Below are 16,692 nucleotides of genomic sequence, written 5' to 3' on the forward strand. Positions count from 1 at the left end.
ACTTCACTGTGTATGACAGACTCTAGGTCCATCCACATCTCTACAAATGACCCAGTTTCATTCCTCTTTATGGCTGAGTAATATTCCATTGTGTATGCGTACCCCATCTTCTTTATCCATTCAGTTAGGTTGTTTTGCACACAATATCAGAGGCTCTGAGAAATCAGACTTCTAGTAGAGAGGATATCTGATCTTGAATCCATGCGTAATGAATCCAGGGCACGCTTTCTTAAACACTATATTGCTCTTTAATATTGGGAAATTTTAATGGTGTCAGAAAAGTCTTGGATGGGGGGCATTTGTTTGTTCATTTGTAAACAGGACGTTTTTAAGCCAGCTTAAGCAAACAGGGATGATACAGCAAGGATATAGAAGCATCTCATGGAATCCCAGGGAAGGAAGTGCTTCAACACCTTAGGAAGGATTTGAACCAGGGACTGGAATGTTATCAGGAAGCGATCAGCCCCTCTGAGCATCTGTCTCCCTGCCTCTTCCTCTCTCGTGCTCTCTTTTCATGTGGGAGGAAGGGGCCCAGAGATGATCCTCTAAGATTCCAACCCCCTGGCTATTCAATCTAATGCTGTGAAGGGACTTTGCAGTTATAATTAAGGCCAAAGACCATAAAATAAGAGGATTGTGCTGGATTATCTGGGTGCGCCTAATCTAATGACCCGAAGCCTTAAAAGCAGAGAATTTTTTCTGGCTGGAATAAGACAGATGTGGCCCAAGGAGAAAGCAAAGGAGAGAGGAGGTAGAAGGGGAAGTGCGATTTGAAGTATAATAAAGACTTGACTCACCATTGCTGGCTTTGAGGATGCAAGAAGAAGGCCGCAAGCCAAAGACCTAAAGCCACAAGCTTTAGAAGGTGAGATCCCTCCATCCCACTGATAAGCAGCAAGAAAAGAGGGATTTCAGTCCTACACCCACAAGAAATTGAATCCTGCCAACCACTTGATTGAACCGGACATAGATTCTTCCCCAGAGCCTCCAGAAAGGAATGCAGCCCTGCCAACACCTTCATTTTAGCCTACTGAGACCCACGGCAGACTTCAGACCAACGGGATTGTGACATAATAATTTTATGCTCTTTTATGCCGCTAAACATGTGGTAGTTTGTTTACAGCAGCAATCAACAATTAATATGCTTTTGTTCTAACATTGCACCTCTCCTTATATATGCTATGTAAATTTTCTCTCTGCATACAGATTTCCTCTTCTTTTGCCTGTATTCCATCTTGGCAACCACGATTTTGCCTGCAGCCCTGTATTGCATGAGTCTTTTCATCTAGTCTGGAACCCATGACTCAGTAAACGTGTTTCCATATCCCAATTCTGTAATTTCTAAGAGAGAAAAAAAGCATGGAAGCAACCTAAGTGTCCATCAACAGTTGAATGGATAAAGAAGTTGTGGCACATATATACAATGGAATATTACTCAGCCGTAAAAAGAAATGAAATTGAGTTATTTGTAGTGAGTTGGATGGACCTAGAGTCTGTCATACAGCGTGAAGTAAGTCAGAAAGAGAAAAACAAATACCGTGTGCTAACACATATATATGGAATCTAAAAAAAAAAAAAAATCGGTCACGAAGAACCTAAGGGCAAGATGGGAATAAAGACGCAGACCTATTAGAAAATGGACTTGAGGATATGGGGAGGGGGAAGGGTAAGCTGGGACAAAGTGAGAGAGTGGCATGGACATATATACACTACCAAGTGTAAAACAGATAGCTAGTGGGAGGCAGCTGCATAGCACAGGGAGATCATCTCGGTGCTTTGTGACCACCTAGAGGGGTGGGATAGGGAGAGTGGGAGGCAGGGAGACGCAAGAGGGAAGAGATATGGGAACATACGTATATGTATAGCTGATTCACTTTGTTATAAAGCAGAAACTAACACACTATTGTAAAGCAGTTATACTCCAATAAAGATGTTAAAAAAAATCAAAATTTGCCAGCCTAATCAGTGAATTGTATACCCCTGGTTCAGGTCACTGATATCCATCCAGTGAAACAGGGACGTGATGGAGGATGCTGGCAGCTCATTCCAGGACTTGGAAGGACAAGTTATCTAAGGAGAATGCTTCAAAGATGATGTACTGCCACGGAGGGAAAAAAATGTATCTCTAGTAGAGATATTTTAGACATATAAATGATATGGAACAGATCAAGTTGCTGAGAGGAGGAAGTCTATAAAGGATTAGGATTGTGGTATTTTCTCAATCATGCTTAATTAGGTTTGTACCAATTTCCTAAACCCAGCAAGGACTAAGATGAGCACCAGACCTTTATTAATTTGGATATATGTGGATTCATCAGAAAGCGAGTCTTGCACACGTGTGTATTTGAGCTTGTGCAATATATATATGTGTGTGTGTGTGTGCGTGCGAATATGGATTTATGCTTCATTTTACTGTTTATCAATTTTTTCCACCACGTAGGCTCAGCAAAATAAAATGGCACATGGAATAATTAAAAGCACAGGCAGCTGAGGTTAAGCTCTGCCAATATTAGTTCTGGCACAGATTTTATTTAACGTTACAGAGTAGTAACCTGGGGAAATAGAAGTGCATTCATTTGAGAAACTTTATTGACAAAACAGGAATAGGAATACAACAAAATTCAAAATGCAAGAGTGGGTCTGAGAAGTTGTGTGCTTAAGCGTTCTACACAATTACATTAAACACTGGCTTCATAAATCCAAACGTCTAGCTCTATTAAAGCTGCACTTCTCGGTGTGTTTAGTTGGCTGGGCAATGCATGAAGTAAGCATGGCTTGTGCTGAATGTGCAAAAACCGATCAGGCATTTATGAATCCATTTTTTTTTTAACTCTTTCCAGTAAAACACCCCCATGCCTCAAGGCTCACCTTCCATGAAGACTTTCTTGGGCATTCTTAGCCGTCTTTCTCTTACCAGAGTACATTGTTTATTGAAGAGTACCACCCAAGAATTAAAGCACTAAACAACTCTCACCAATGCACCCACCATCAAATATAAACCTCAATTTAACCGTAGGTAAGATCAATCATAGCACCTAGGATTTCTTTTTTTTTTTTGCGGTACGCGGGCCTCTCACTGCTGTGGCCTCTCCCGTTGCGGAGCACAGGCTCCGGACGCGCAGGCTCAGCGGCCAAGGCTCACGGGCCCAGCCGCTCCGCGGCATGTGGGATCTTCCCGGACCGGGGCACGAACCCTTGTCCCCTGCATCGGCAGGCGGACTCTCAACCACTGCGTCACCAGGGAAGCCCCCTAGGATTTCTTAATGCAATTAATTCAACAAGTATTTACTTAGTATTGACTGCATGTCACAGACTGTGCTAGTTATACATGAGTCTACAACTCAGATTAAGTTATTTTTTTCCTCACGGAGCTTTGACGTGTCAGTTGGAGAAATTGAGTTCCTGATAACAGCTTGCCTCCCCCCAGAATCGTAATTATGTGAGGTGATGAATGTTAACTAAACGTATGTGGTCATCATTTTGCAATTATAAATATAGCTGATCCTTCAACAACGTGGGGCTTAAAGGCACCAACCCTCTGTGTAGTCGAAAATTTGAGTATAGCTTTCAGTCAGCGTTCGGTATCTGTGGTCGCTTCGTATCTGTGGTTCCACATGTATGGATTCAACCAACCCCAGATCCTGTATACTGTAGTACGTATTTGTTGAAAAAAATCTGCGTATCATTGGGCTTGTGCAGTTCAAACCAGTTCTGTTCAAGGGTCAACTGTACATCAAATCGTTTTATTGTACATCTTAAAGTTACACAATGTTAATGTCAATTCTATCTCAATAAAACTGTGGGAGAGCTATATATAGCTCCAGTGTGTTAAAATGGGACTAGCGATCACAGTTTTTATCTCCATATTCTACCTGGAATCTGTTTGAAAGCATGTAGAGTATACATCATAAATAAAAACACGCGATGGAATTTTCGTTATACTAGAGTCCAAGCTACTGCTTCTCTGTCATTTTTCTTAAAGAAAGAATTTGGCCACCTAAAAACAGATTTTACCGCTTTTAATACGATGGAAATTAAATTCAATGAATTGTAAACAAAGAGCCAGTAGTTATTGCTTTTGATGAATACGAAACCTATGTCAGTAGAATTAAATTCGCTTCAGCTTGAGACCCATAGGACAAATACCTCCTGAAACACTCCCCCTTGACATCATGGTCAGTTTTTTCAAGACTGAAATTATCTTCCTTGTTCAATCTACTCTGATTGATATAGATTCTGATATATCGACTCTTAAATTCAACATTTTAGTGAATAGCACACTTCTTTGTCAGCCAGGTACGAAAAAGAGCCATAGTAATTATCTTAAATGTCTCTGTGTCCATGATCATTCTTCTCTAAGCCCTGCCTACCCTCTCCCTCCAACAAATGAACTTCTAAATTCTGTTCATTTGATCTCCTGTGACAGGTTATATTTTTCTTCTCACACATTCACTTCCCCTAAAGGATCATATATCCCCATGGGCTTGGCCACGTGAGTTGTTTCATCCAATGGTGTGTGCAGGGATATGACATAGGCTACATCTGTGCAAAAACCTTAAGAACCTTTGAACATTTGGCTCATCCTCTCTCTTTCCCCTCTGCTCTAATGATAGATATCGGTTCTTCGGTCTGTGACCAAAGGTGAGAAGCCACATGGACCAAAGCCCCAACTATAGACACCAACATGAGTGAGAGAGAAATTATTTCTGGAAGCCACTGAAAATCGAGGTGGTTTGTTACTGAAGTATAGCTTAGCCCAAACTGACCAGTACATCCTAGTACCTCTTATAAGGGACAGCCCCTCAGTCTCACCATCACAGTCCTCTCTTGGGTCGGTCACCGTTTCTTGCTGAATGCTTGGGATATTATCATGACTACTTATCATCCTACCTCCATTCATCTCTTCACTTGCAATTAGTTCTCAATATTGCAAAGATAGCGCTCTTTCTAAAATAGAAATCTCATTATTTGAAACTGCTTAAGATTTCACAGTCATCATCAAGACACATTTCAGCTCCTTAGGATTCAGACGAAGTGTCTTTTTAGACTTCCATGTAATTATTTCACCATACCGGTTGCTAAATATGTTTGAGATTCTTTGTAGAATCTTTGAGTTTCTACCATGTAGCCATATTGAAGACAATAAAGTTATGCGAAAAGACAGTGTACTCATTCCTATGCCTTCAAAAATGTCATTCCTTTTCCCTTTTATATCCTCAACCTCATGGTAAATTCCTATTCAGCCCCTAAGAATGTGCTCAACTAAACTTGTCTTTTCAAGAATTACTGTGCCTCTTTTTCTCAAGCAAAGTGATGTGTCTCCCTCTCTGTTTCCAAGGTACTCTGTGTATAAGTGTGTTATAACATAGTTCACACTGCATAGTCAGTACTATTTGAATTTTCTGTCTCTTCCTCTAGATGAGAAAGTTGAGGAGAAGCACATGTCTTTCTCACTTGCACACCTCAAACAGAAAGCATGGCGCTTAGCACATGGTTGATAGTCAATAAATGTTTGGTAAAGCAAATATATGAAGTTAAACCACATTTTAAGTACTCAAGGACTTGCATTATGTTTATATCCAAAATTAACTGAACCAAAAAATTTAGTATTTGATGCTTTATACCAAACATTTGGGTATCTAACAAGATCTGTATTTTTTTTTAACAGATATGATTAATTGGGTTTACCTGTGTTATGTGCAGTAATGTTTTCTGTTCCTTGTAGCCAGCATTCTCTACCGTCTTTGTTCCATGACTGCAAGCCAGAAATGTTTGTTTGTTTAGTTACTTCCAACCGTGCTGGTCTTCCTTCTGGAGGCGTAGGTAAACTCTGGGTGCCAACACAGATCACCTCTTCACAAACTATCTTGACACCATTGAATAATTTTAATAAAAATTTATAATCCAGCCCTACTACAATTATCGTTAACATAAAAATATGGTTCCATGTGCCAAGCACAAAATAGCAAAAATGAAAATATATATTGTTTATGAGTCAAGGTTGAGATGACTACTGTCATGCACTGGTGTTAGAGGTAAAAAATATTGACTCCTTCTAGACTGCAATTTCACAACATACATCAATAGCCTCAAAGTAAACCTAGATGCACCCATACTAAAGAGTCTGTCTTAGTGAGCTAGTCGAATAGGAGTTTTATGTTCTTCTAATATTCTGAACACTGTCATTCAACAATCCATCTTATTTATTTATGAAGATACTTATGGCGATACTATTCCTAATTTTGAAAACATTGGAAGTGTTTAAATTTCTCAACATTAGAAATTGAGTAAATCATAGGGTGGTCAAATGTTCAGCATTATGCACCTATTTACATGGTGTGTCAAAGAATATTCAGCGCTCCATAAAAACACTCAAGTGAAAATGTAAGATGTGTAGCTTTACAGAAAATGCAATCCCGATTATGCAAATTAATCCAATACGTGTGTTTTAGAAGCTGCTTTGTGTGCCGGACATTATGGTAGGAGTCAGAGACAGAAAGTTGGACAACACAACTCTTTGTGAAGAGCCCTACCCTCACGGAGCTCATATGTATAATCGATCATGCAGGATGAACAGGTACAGATAGAGGAAGAGGTAAAGGAAACACAGTTGAAGGGAATGCAGTAGAATGCAAGAGTGGCTTTCCCTGAATGATGGGACTATTGTAAATGTCTAGTTTGCCATTCTCATTTTTCTTTTTTGCCAAATTTCTACTAAAAACATGTAGTGCTTTTATCATTTTTTATTATTTTTTTTAAGAACAAAAATCATCATGATTATTCATCTCTACTGACCAGGTCAGATCCAGCCAGCAGAGCATCTGGAATAATAATTTATAACTACTTTATCCTGGAGACTTCAGCAAGCAGCCGTGTGATTGATGACCACATTGACTGCACTGTGGTTTCACGTCCCATCGTGGTCATGATCTAATACTCAGCCCAAGTGGAACCCCTACACAGGACAAAACGCAGAGTGAAGAGGAAAACTCTACCCCTTGCGATGTGTCTTCTACGGGTACAGCTATTGTCATCCTTGATTTTGGATTATTCTCAAAACAACTCTGCAGATGGGTTTTGGTCTCCTCGCTGCACAGATGCAGAAAAGGAGGCTCAGAGACTGAAGTTACTTTGCAACCTCAGACAGTATGAGAAACCAGATCTTTCTGGGACCAAAATTCTATCATCTTTCGACTACAAAACACCCTTCCTTCCTTCCTTCCTTCCTACCTTCTTTTTGAGACTTACTGTATCCTAGGCATTGTTCTAACAAAACATGTTAAGTTCTCAATCTACCCTATGCACCAGTTGTCATCACCCTCACTTTGTATATTTCTGGGAACAAATATATCCCTTTGTATAAATGATAAAACATATAAGAAATTTAAAATGTCCAAGTACAAGAACAAGGAAAAACCCATTTCCCCAACCTGAAAACACAAAAGTGACTAGAAACAGTTTTCCATTAGAAAGAGAAGCCAGCCAATACTTGTGTGGGTTTGAGGATGCAGGTAGATCAGAGGCAAAATGGTTTTTAGAACTCGATTTCCCTATTATGTCTGTACCAAAAGGCAGTGACTGACTTGCACAAGCTATATAACCTCTGAGTCACGTCAATAGATATTACTCGCCAGCCATTCACCACAGTCCTTAATTGAGGTGATCATACTCTTGGGTGAGAGACTGACATATAAACAAGTCTTTACAAAACAGTCCCATTGCTCTTTACTCACCTACTCAACAGATATGTAGAACTTGCCCTGAGCCATATGTTATTCTAGGTGCTAGAGGCACAGTGCTGAATAAAATACAGTAGTCAAGGCAACAGGTGCAGATAAAAGGTTAAGAGAACACCTCCAAGGCAGTGATTAATTCTGCCCAGAGGTGGGCTGTAAAAGGAAAAGCTCAGAGAAAGTGACATTTAAGGAAAAGGAAGAACTGGGAATGTTTGATGAGGCTGTACGTTTGCTTCACTCTTTCTTGCCTGAAGCCACCTATGTGCTGGCTTCCTCTAGTGGGGTTTACTATGGTATTTATAGGTAGAGGACCATTTAGGGGCCTTCAAAAATCCCCTCGCCTTTTGGTAGCCCCCATGGAGCTTGAGTCGACAATTCTATGGAAACTGGCTTTTCTCTCATCTGTACAAGCCATTGGGTGCTTTTCCATTTGGATTTAAACTTGTCCTGCTTTGCTTCTTGGGCAGGAGTCTAGACAATGGACAGAATCAGAAGGAGGTATATTTTGCCACAAATCAGGAACCTGTCAGTGACACCCAAAAATGGAATGTGTGACCCCAGAAGGCAGGAAGGTCTTTGTTCCAAACTTGTTCCAGTTGATGAAAAGTATAGCTGTCAGTGATACACCGTGGACACCTACACGGATAGAGACTGGGACTTTTGTGCCTCACTTTACTCCTCAGAAAAAAAGATAAAAATAATGGCTATCTCAGTACCACTGTAAAGATAACATGGGCTAATACATGATTGAGTGTTTACAGTAATGACAGGTATGGAAAAAACCCTCAATAAACATTTAGCTTGTACGAGTCTTAGTAATAGAAGTATCAGTGGTCGTAATTCTACATCAGTGAGATGTATTAAGATGCTTATCTGTATTATTGACACTATCAGCTCTTCAGAAAGTTCTAGGTTAAGGTGCTTATTCCCTTTTCAACTTATTTTTCTGTTCTTTTTCCTCGTCTTTTTCTTCCTCATAAATAGAAAATCCATCTTCAATTTGAGAAGCATGGTTTTGGGCACTTTGAATAGGAAAATGTTAGACCAGGGAGTGATCATGCAATAAGTTTTATAATCCAAGACATCCATGGGACAGATGCTAGAACTAAGCAATCCAATAGAAAAACTAGCCACATGGGTCTTTTTATAGTTGACCTAATTAAAATTAAATAAAATGAAAAACTCAATTCTTTGGTAGACTAGCCATACACAGTCAGTAGCTGGCAAATTGAAGACTGCAGATATGGAACATTTACATCATTGGGGAGAGTGCTGTTGGACAGCATTTTTCAAGGAGTCAAGTATACGCACACACACCCCAGTGGCAGATTGGACGGGACTTTACTACGCGCTCTGTGTGGCCCCGCCTCCCTCTCCTTACTTCTCACCACCTCAGACTCTCCACTCTTCCTTTTGTCACAGCGCTCTCTCCCCCAGCTAAAAGCTCTGAAGACACACCCTTTTCTCAGTGCATGCCTACACACCCATACTCTCTCCTTACGCACCACACATTCACATCTTTACCTGTCTGTTGTTCTCTCCCGTTTCAAACCTCAGCTCAACCATCATTTCTCAGTAATCCCCACCCAGACCTCCAGGACCCAGGCTTTTCCCCCTGTTACATATCCATACCTTCCCATCATCTCTTTTTATGAGCACTTTGTATAGGTGTGCTTTTACATTTATTTATGAGATTACTTGATTAAAATTCAAATCTTCCAATACACCAAAAATCCCATGAGAGCAAAGATTACGTCTGGTTGGGCTCACCATTTTATCTCCATACCTAGCCTAGTACCTGGCACATACTGGAGTTGCAATAAATATTTGGTGAATGAAGGAATGAAGGAATGATTGAATGAGAGTGGGAGAGATCACTCTGGCTAGTGTGGATCAGGGCAGGCCTCAGGGAGACGTGGATGCTTTCTCTAGCCTGTGACCAGTCAAGTTGCTAATAGCCTGTCAAAGAGGCATGGTCCTTGTTGGGCAGAAGGACAATAATCTTTTATGGTACTGAAATGTGCTTAAGAGGAAAAAATATCTGATCCGTAGCAGGGAGAAAAGATTAGCGAGTTTTTCTTTCCAAAGGCTGAACAATTTTATACAATGACCATGCTCTAGTGTATCACCTCAAAACAACTTAGAAACACAGGGGCCCTGCTTTCATTATAGAAAACCTGAAAGCAGAGTCAGCTTTTTGTTTAAACTTCCTGCTCCTAGAAACTGCCATTCACTTATTCTTTGTTACATCCTTTGGACAAATATTTAATGAACAACCACTTCATTTTTAAATTCTGTGTGCGGCTCTGTGATTATCAAGAAAATCAATGGTCAAGGTTTGGTGAGCAGTTTACCCTGCACCGGACACAGTGCTAAATGCTGTACTTGTGTCGTCTCACTTAATCCTAAAAGCAGCCCTATGAAAGAGCTATCATTATTATTACGTTTTTAAGACAAGAACACGGCAGACAAATAAGTTCAATAACTTGTCTTATCTCTACAACTACTTAACCTCCCTGTGACCATCTCACTTGGATAAAGTGTGGATGCAAATCAAAGTCATTTCTCAGCACAGGAGTGAGGACTGCATGAGAAAATATACACGCACGACTTGGAAGCCATTCAAAGTTCGCTATTATTTCTCTTAGAATTAATCTGTTGGCTCTTTGCATTATGCATCAGACCTACCCTCAGGTTGTCCACAGGCTTGCTCTAACCTAACATCGCTAACTATCGGAGGTGAGAGAGGCTTTAGGATCTAGAAGAAAGGCATTTTCTGCATCCCACAGATGCACAGCATGTAGGTACGCTTAGTGTAAGGGGTTATCAGACTGTGGCATATGCCACCCCAGACACAGCACTGAGCGTGTTCACAAGTGAAACCTTATTTAATCTTCACAAGGTCCCCTGTAAGGTGTTAGCAACCCTGACATGACAGTTAAAGTCATGCAGGTAACAAATGAATGAAACGTAACCCTTTGTTAAGGAGCACCACATATTGTTGTGATTTTACTATCTTTTTTGCTAAATCTGACTGTAAAGTAAAGGGGTTTAATTGGCTTCTCAAGAGCTGTAAGATGCTGTGGAGGTTCCTCAATGATCCCCACGGAAGGAGTCAGGAATTAGGGGGTAGAAGGAGGTGGTGAGCGAGCACAGTTTGGGACCTCCACTGCTACTGTAAAACTCTTCTATTTTCCTAAAAATTGACATTTCCCATAAGAATGCATCTGAACACATAGGTGAGTTTACCAGTGCCTCTTTGATCTAAAGCGGGTCTGTCAGAAGCACAGGGCGTGACCTGGACTTGTGATTGGTGTCTGCAGGGGGTGGGGACAGTTTGGTAGGACTGAGCCCTTAACCCATGGAATCTGCTGCTCTCTCCAGGTAGACAGTGCCGTCATTGAGTTGAGTTGAAGGACACTATACTGGTGCCCTAAAACTTCTTAGTGGTGTGGGAATCCTCCCAACCCCTCCCTCACATTGGAATTGGGTCCAGAAACTTTAGCATCTTTCCCCCCATCACTGCCTTAGAAAATGAAATTCAGCATTATATAATGCTTCTAAAGGTCTAAGTTGCTCTCTCGCTTTAGGGGGTAAGTCTAGAACCTTTGTATCTTAAAATGTTTAAGGATTAAAACTGTGACCACCAAGTGGAGATTGCTTTAGCTTGCTGCCCAGAAAGCTGCCCAGAGAGAGTTCCAGGTGCCCTAAGTAGGCAGAGGTGTTAGGCTATCAGGGATTTTCTTTAGAATCCTTTATCATGAACAGTTTGATATTATGTACGTGATAGTTTAAGCTAACTGTAGAAGTTACTTCTTGTCTTAATCAGAAATACACCCTCCACAGATGGCAAGTAGGGATTTTAGTTATCTTTAACTCTGGTCAACACCAGATGTTTTGCTAATTAGCATAATGAAAGTCAGAAACAAATTTTCAATGGTGAAATTATGGACTTTATAAATAGGATACAAAACTCTAGAAATAGGCTCTTGATGTAATAAATAGTATTCAAGAAATACGAACTAGCTAAAATGTTTCACTGTAATTCCCAGCATGGCACGGAAACGGCACATGGATTTAGAAGTTCTTCTCTGTTGAATACCTTTCAGATTGGCATCCAAGCCATGGTTTAGCGAAAGGTCCTGGGACCTTGGGTTCTGAGGGTTCTGCTTGTTCTGAGGCTCTAGATTACTACTGTCTTTTTGACCAAAGGATTTTTACATGTAAAGGGCCATCAGAGCACCTACAAACATAGAGTTAGGATATTTTTCAAGCTATATGACTGCTTTGGATAATGTATATTTGTTTTAAAAATTTTATACATCAACCCTTGTATGCATTCAGCATTGTACTGAGCACTTGGATGAGAAATGACTAATTAATATACCCCAGCTTCAGGAAGCTTGTTATCTGATAAGCAAGAAACAATTCCAGGTACATTAACAGGGACAAAATTTGCATCCAGGAAGAGAAGGGGACTTTTGGAAAGAACAGGACCCAGTCCACCCTTGACACCTGTGTCTTCATCCCGAACCACTTCTCTCTTCTCCCTGGCACCATATTTCATCTTTTTCACCTTATTCTCCATCCCTCTGGTTTTTTGTTTTGTTTTTTTGTGTTTTTTTTGCGGTACGCGGGCCTCTCACTGCTGTGGCCTCTCCCGTTGCGGAGCACAGGCTCCAGACGCGCAGGCTCAGCGGCCATGGCTCACGGGCCCAGCCGCTCTGCGGCATGTGGGATCATCCCGGACCGGGGCACGAACCCTTGTCCCCTGCATCGGCAGGCGGACCCCCAACTACTGAGCCACCAGGGAAGCCCCATCCCTCTGGTTTTGATTTCACGTCAGCACTCTTAGCTACAGCTCCTCTGGCTTCTCCTTTGGGTTATGTTGCCTCCAGTTCCCGACCTCGGCACGCCGCCTTCACCTCCGTCTCTTGTAGAGATGACTGGAGCTTGGGAGGGAGAGTGGTTTGGTCTCAAAGACAGACTTGAGCATCTCAGGTAGTGGGATTGCCTGGGGAGGAGAGGTGGGAGGAGAAGAGAAAGGAGCCAGCTGTAAACCTCTGCTGTCAAAGGCTGGGGCTGGGCGTGGGTTATCAACATGAAAGGAGTAAGCAGGGAACATACACAGGAGTCAACGGGGAAAGTGGATGCGGAGGGTGGCAGTGAAGGGAGAGAAAGGCTTCGAGAAGAAGGTAGCAGAATAATCACCCTCTTTTTCTAGTTCATGTCCCAGCCTGGTATCAATTTTCCCCGGCGACTGCACAAGACAATTTTCAGAGAGCTTCTCTCTCCACCAAGGTTATCTGCTGCCCTCTGTTAGGTTCAGAGGAGAAAGGCACCTACCTATTAAATGTTCATACACATCACTCTATTTTTCCAGGAGCTGGCTTCTTGTATTTTATTCCAATACCTGCATATTATTTTCTCCTTTCCTGTCAGCCTCATTAGATGAGTCCCATTTCAGCAGAGACATCGATTAGCGGGCTTTCTCTGAGTAGTTACAGGTACTGATGCTTGACGCCAATATCCAGAAATGGAGTAGGTGAGGACTGTGTATAGATGAGGGCTTTGAACACCTGAGCATGGCACAGGCCATTTCCTGGAGAAGAAAAAGAGAAGGGACCACTGATGTGGTATATGGAACCAGGTCCTGCTTAGATGCTGACAGCCTGTAATCGCTGGCTGGGAGCATCTGAAACGCTTTCATTGCATACACCACATGAACGCTGCAAAGGTTGAAGATCTGAGTCTACTTAGAGAGAGTGAACTCTTCTTTTTGTCATGTCAGATTCATTCTTTTGCTTCTGTATTTTTTCCTTTGTGTAGAAGAATTAAATTATTCATTTTCTCCATTCTTTCTCATGTTCATGTTTTAAAAAGTCCTCATGCCAGCACTGAGACGACAAGAGTTGAATAAAACCCAGTCCCCGCCCTCGGGAAGTGCCCAATTCTATGCGCACCCTTGCTGTTGACTGCAATGCTGTCTCTTCCTTTTCAGCCTCATTTGCTGTCCCTTCCTGCCACGTATGTGTGATAGTCAAAAGGACACTAAGTAACGAATCAAGAGTACTTTGTTCTAGAGATTGACTCCACCCATTTTTTTTCACAAATAAAACCTGCTATTTAGAGGTTTATGATTTACAAACTATGCTTTACAAAACCCTTGGTCAAAATTTGTTTTCTTTCATCTTGACCAAACTGTGGGGCAGCTATTAACGTCTTTCTTTACTTAACCTCACTGAGGCTCATCTTACTCCTATCCCAGCGATCTTTCTGATATAAACTCTCCGGCTCACGACCTGACCCCAAAAAACATTTCAAATACTCCTTAATTCACCAACCTAAGACTATTCTTCATACATCAAGCTCTAGGTGTGATGTTATAGATGAGATAAAAATAAATAAGTCATTCAACGAAAAGGTCAAGGTATCTGTGCTCCTGCCTGGTTTGCAGGGACTCATCCCCTTCACCTAATTGTCCAGAACCAGTTTCTATCCCCCCATATTGCACATTCCGGAGGCCTCATACAGATGACATCACACAGAGCTGTGCTCAGACACTCCATCCAGACCCTGAAAATATCCCTTCCTCAGTCACTGGAGGATGGATTCTTCCTAACTGTCCCTTGCCTGATGGATTTAAATGATTAATTCACTGATTGACTTATTCCCACAAAACATATTTATTGAGCCTGTGATCCGTGCCTGGAAATTTCTTAGGTGATGTAGGCATAAAAATTCTAACTTCAAGTGCCTCGAGTCATTGGGGGACCATAATGTATTAAATGCTTTTCCATGGACCAATCTTTACATAAATGGTTTTATATAATAGGTTCAGCGGTCTTATAAGCAACATTTAACTACTCGTAGAACATCTATTTATTGCATACTTACGATATGGTAGGCACTGGACATGCTCGTTTATAGGGTGGCAAACCATGGAGAAATGAGAACGTCAAAAACTTTCCTAAGACTTTCCAGTAGCCAGAGTTAATCCATATCTGCTTGACACCAGTCAGCTCCCTTTCACCGAAATAGAAAGACACCCATATGATCCAGCAATCCCACTCCTGGGTATATCCCCAGAGAAAACCATACTTATTTACTTATTTACAAAACAGAAACAGACTCACCGACTTAGAAAACAAACACACAGTTGGTTACCAAAGGGGAAAGGTGTGTGGGGAGGGATAAATTAGGAGGTTGGGATTAACATATACATGTTAATATACATGTTTTACATATACATGTTTTACATATATGTATATGTATATGTAAAACATATACATGTTTTACATATGGTAGAACATAAAACAGGTAATCAGCGAGGACCTACTGGATAGCACAGGGAACTTTCCTCAGTATAATAGCCTATAATGGAAAGAATCTGAAAAAGAATAGATATGTGTATATGTATAACTAAATCACTTCGCTGTATCCCTGGAACTAACCCTGCGTTGTAGATCAGCTATTCTCCAATATAAAATAGAAATAAAAAGAATAATAAGACACCTAGAAGCTTTTGTGAAAGGGATTCTTCAGTCAAGCTTGTAGGATGTACAACAACTGAAATTGAGTTGAACAACAACAAAAACTCATCAGTAGTGATTCAGAAATTAAGCATGTTCAGATCCCAAATAATCGCTCACTCTACCATGCCAATGTAAGTTACGTGGTTTGAATTAAAAAAAAAAAAAGGCGGTGATGAAGAGATGACTATTTTTTAAAATAATAAGGAAGGTACCAACCAGAATTTACAAGTGGCTGGACTGTAAACTGCGTGGGGACAGCAACTACACGTTTCTCTCTAACAGTTACTTATTTAATGGTTTTTCATCACTAGACTTGAAGTCGAATGAGAGTCACACCCAAGCTTGATTATGCCATTGGGTTCCCAGCCTATAGTAGGTGTTCTATAAATGTGTTAAATTAATAAATGACAGGATAGATGTCCCAGTATAAGTACTAAATAAACGAATATTAAATTAAATTGAGTTGATAATTTTATGTAAATTAGCAGGGAGGTAGGATATGAGATAAAGATGGAGCTTAAAAGTAGATGAAAATTACTGGATATATTCTAGATCTTGGTTTGGATGGTTGATGTAGGGGTGTTCATTTTGTTATCTTATAAAAATCATTTATATGTATACATTATATATAATCATATAATAAATAGCAATACACTATTATATCACTTTTAAAAGAGAGGAAGTTTGGAAAAGTGAACAACATCAAAGAAATCTACACTTGAACCAAAGTAGTATCATGAAACTGGAGTTTGATTAACGTGACTCTGAGTTTCAATAAAAAATACAGGATAGAAGAATGTGATATTCTATTTTTTAAAAAACAAGTTTAATGTACCTTTGATGAACCTTACAGCATTAAACATTTCTGAGTCCTTATTACGTGTGAAAACATTCTGTGAGATCCAGGTGACTAAATGTGATTATGTCACTAATTATAAAAATGTGGGAGGATTATACTGGCCCTATGGCTAGAGAGCTACAGGGGCGGCAAGAATTCGGTGAGTAAAATACAGCAGAGGTGAAGGGCAGAAGTAATTAGGAAACTTTTACATAGGACATTGCTGTATAATCTGGTTGACCAAGGGCTGTGTGTCATCTCCAAAGAAGGAGAAATTTTCCCACAATTCTCTTTTCCACTCTCAACCAGCTTACCCTTGTAGATGGGACTTTCCCCTTCTCCATTGCAATACATTCTAAAATAAGTTCCCTTAGCTACTCAGTGTTGATTGATGGTCCGTGATCATTTCAGAGGCAGGTCTTTTTAGAGCTCTCTTACAGTTATGCCTGAAGGCAAGAAGTCGTCTTTTAGATAATTTGGAAAGTCCATTTAATGTGAATTCTCATTATTGATTTATAAGTCTCTCTTGCTGGTATAAAAAAAAAATTTTTTTAAAAAACAAAAAACTGGGACGAGATCTATA

This window comes from Phocoena phocoena, chromosome 17 (genome assembly GCF_963924675.1).
Source record: "Phocoena phocoena chromosome 17, mPhoPho1.1, whole genome shotgun sequence".
Lineage (NCBI taxonomy): Eukaryota > Metazoa > Chordata > Mammalia > Artiodactyla > Phocoenidae > Phocoena > Phocoena phocoena.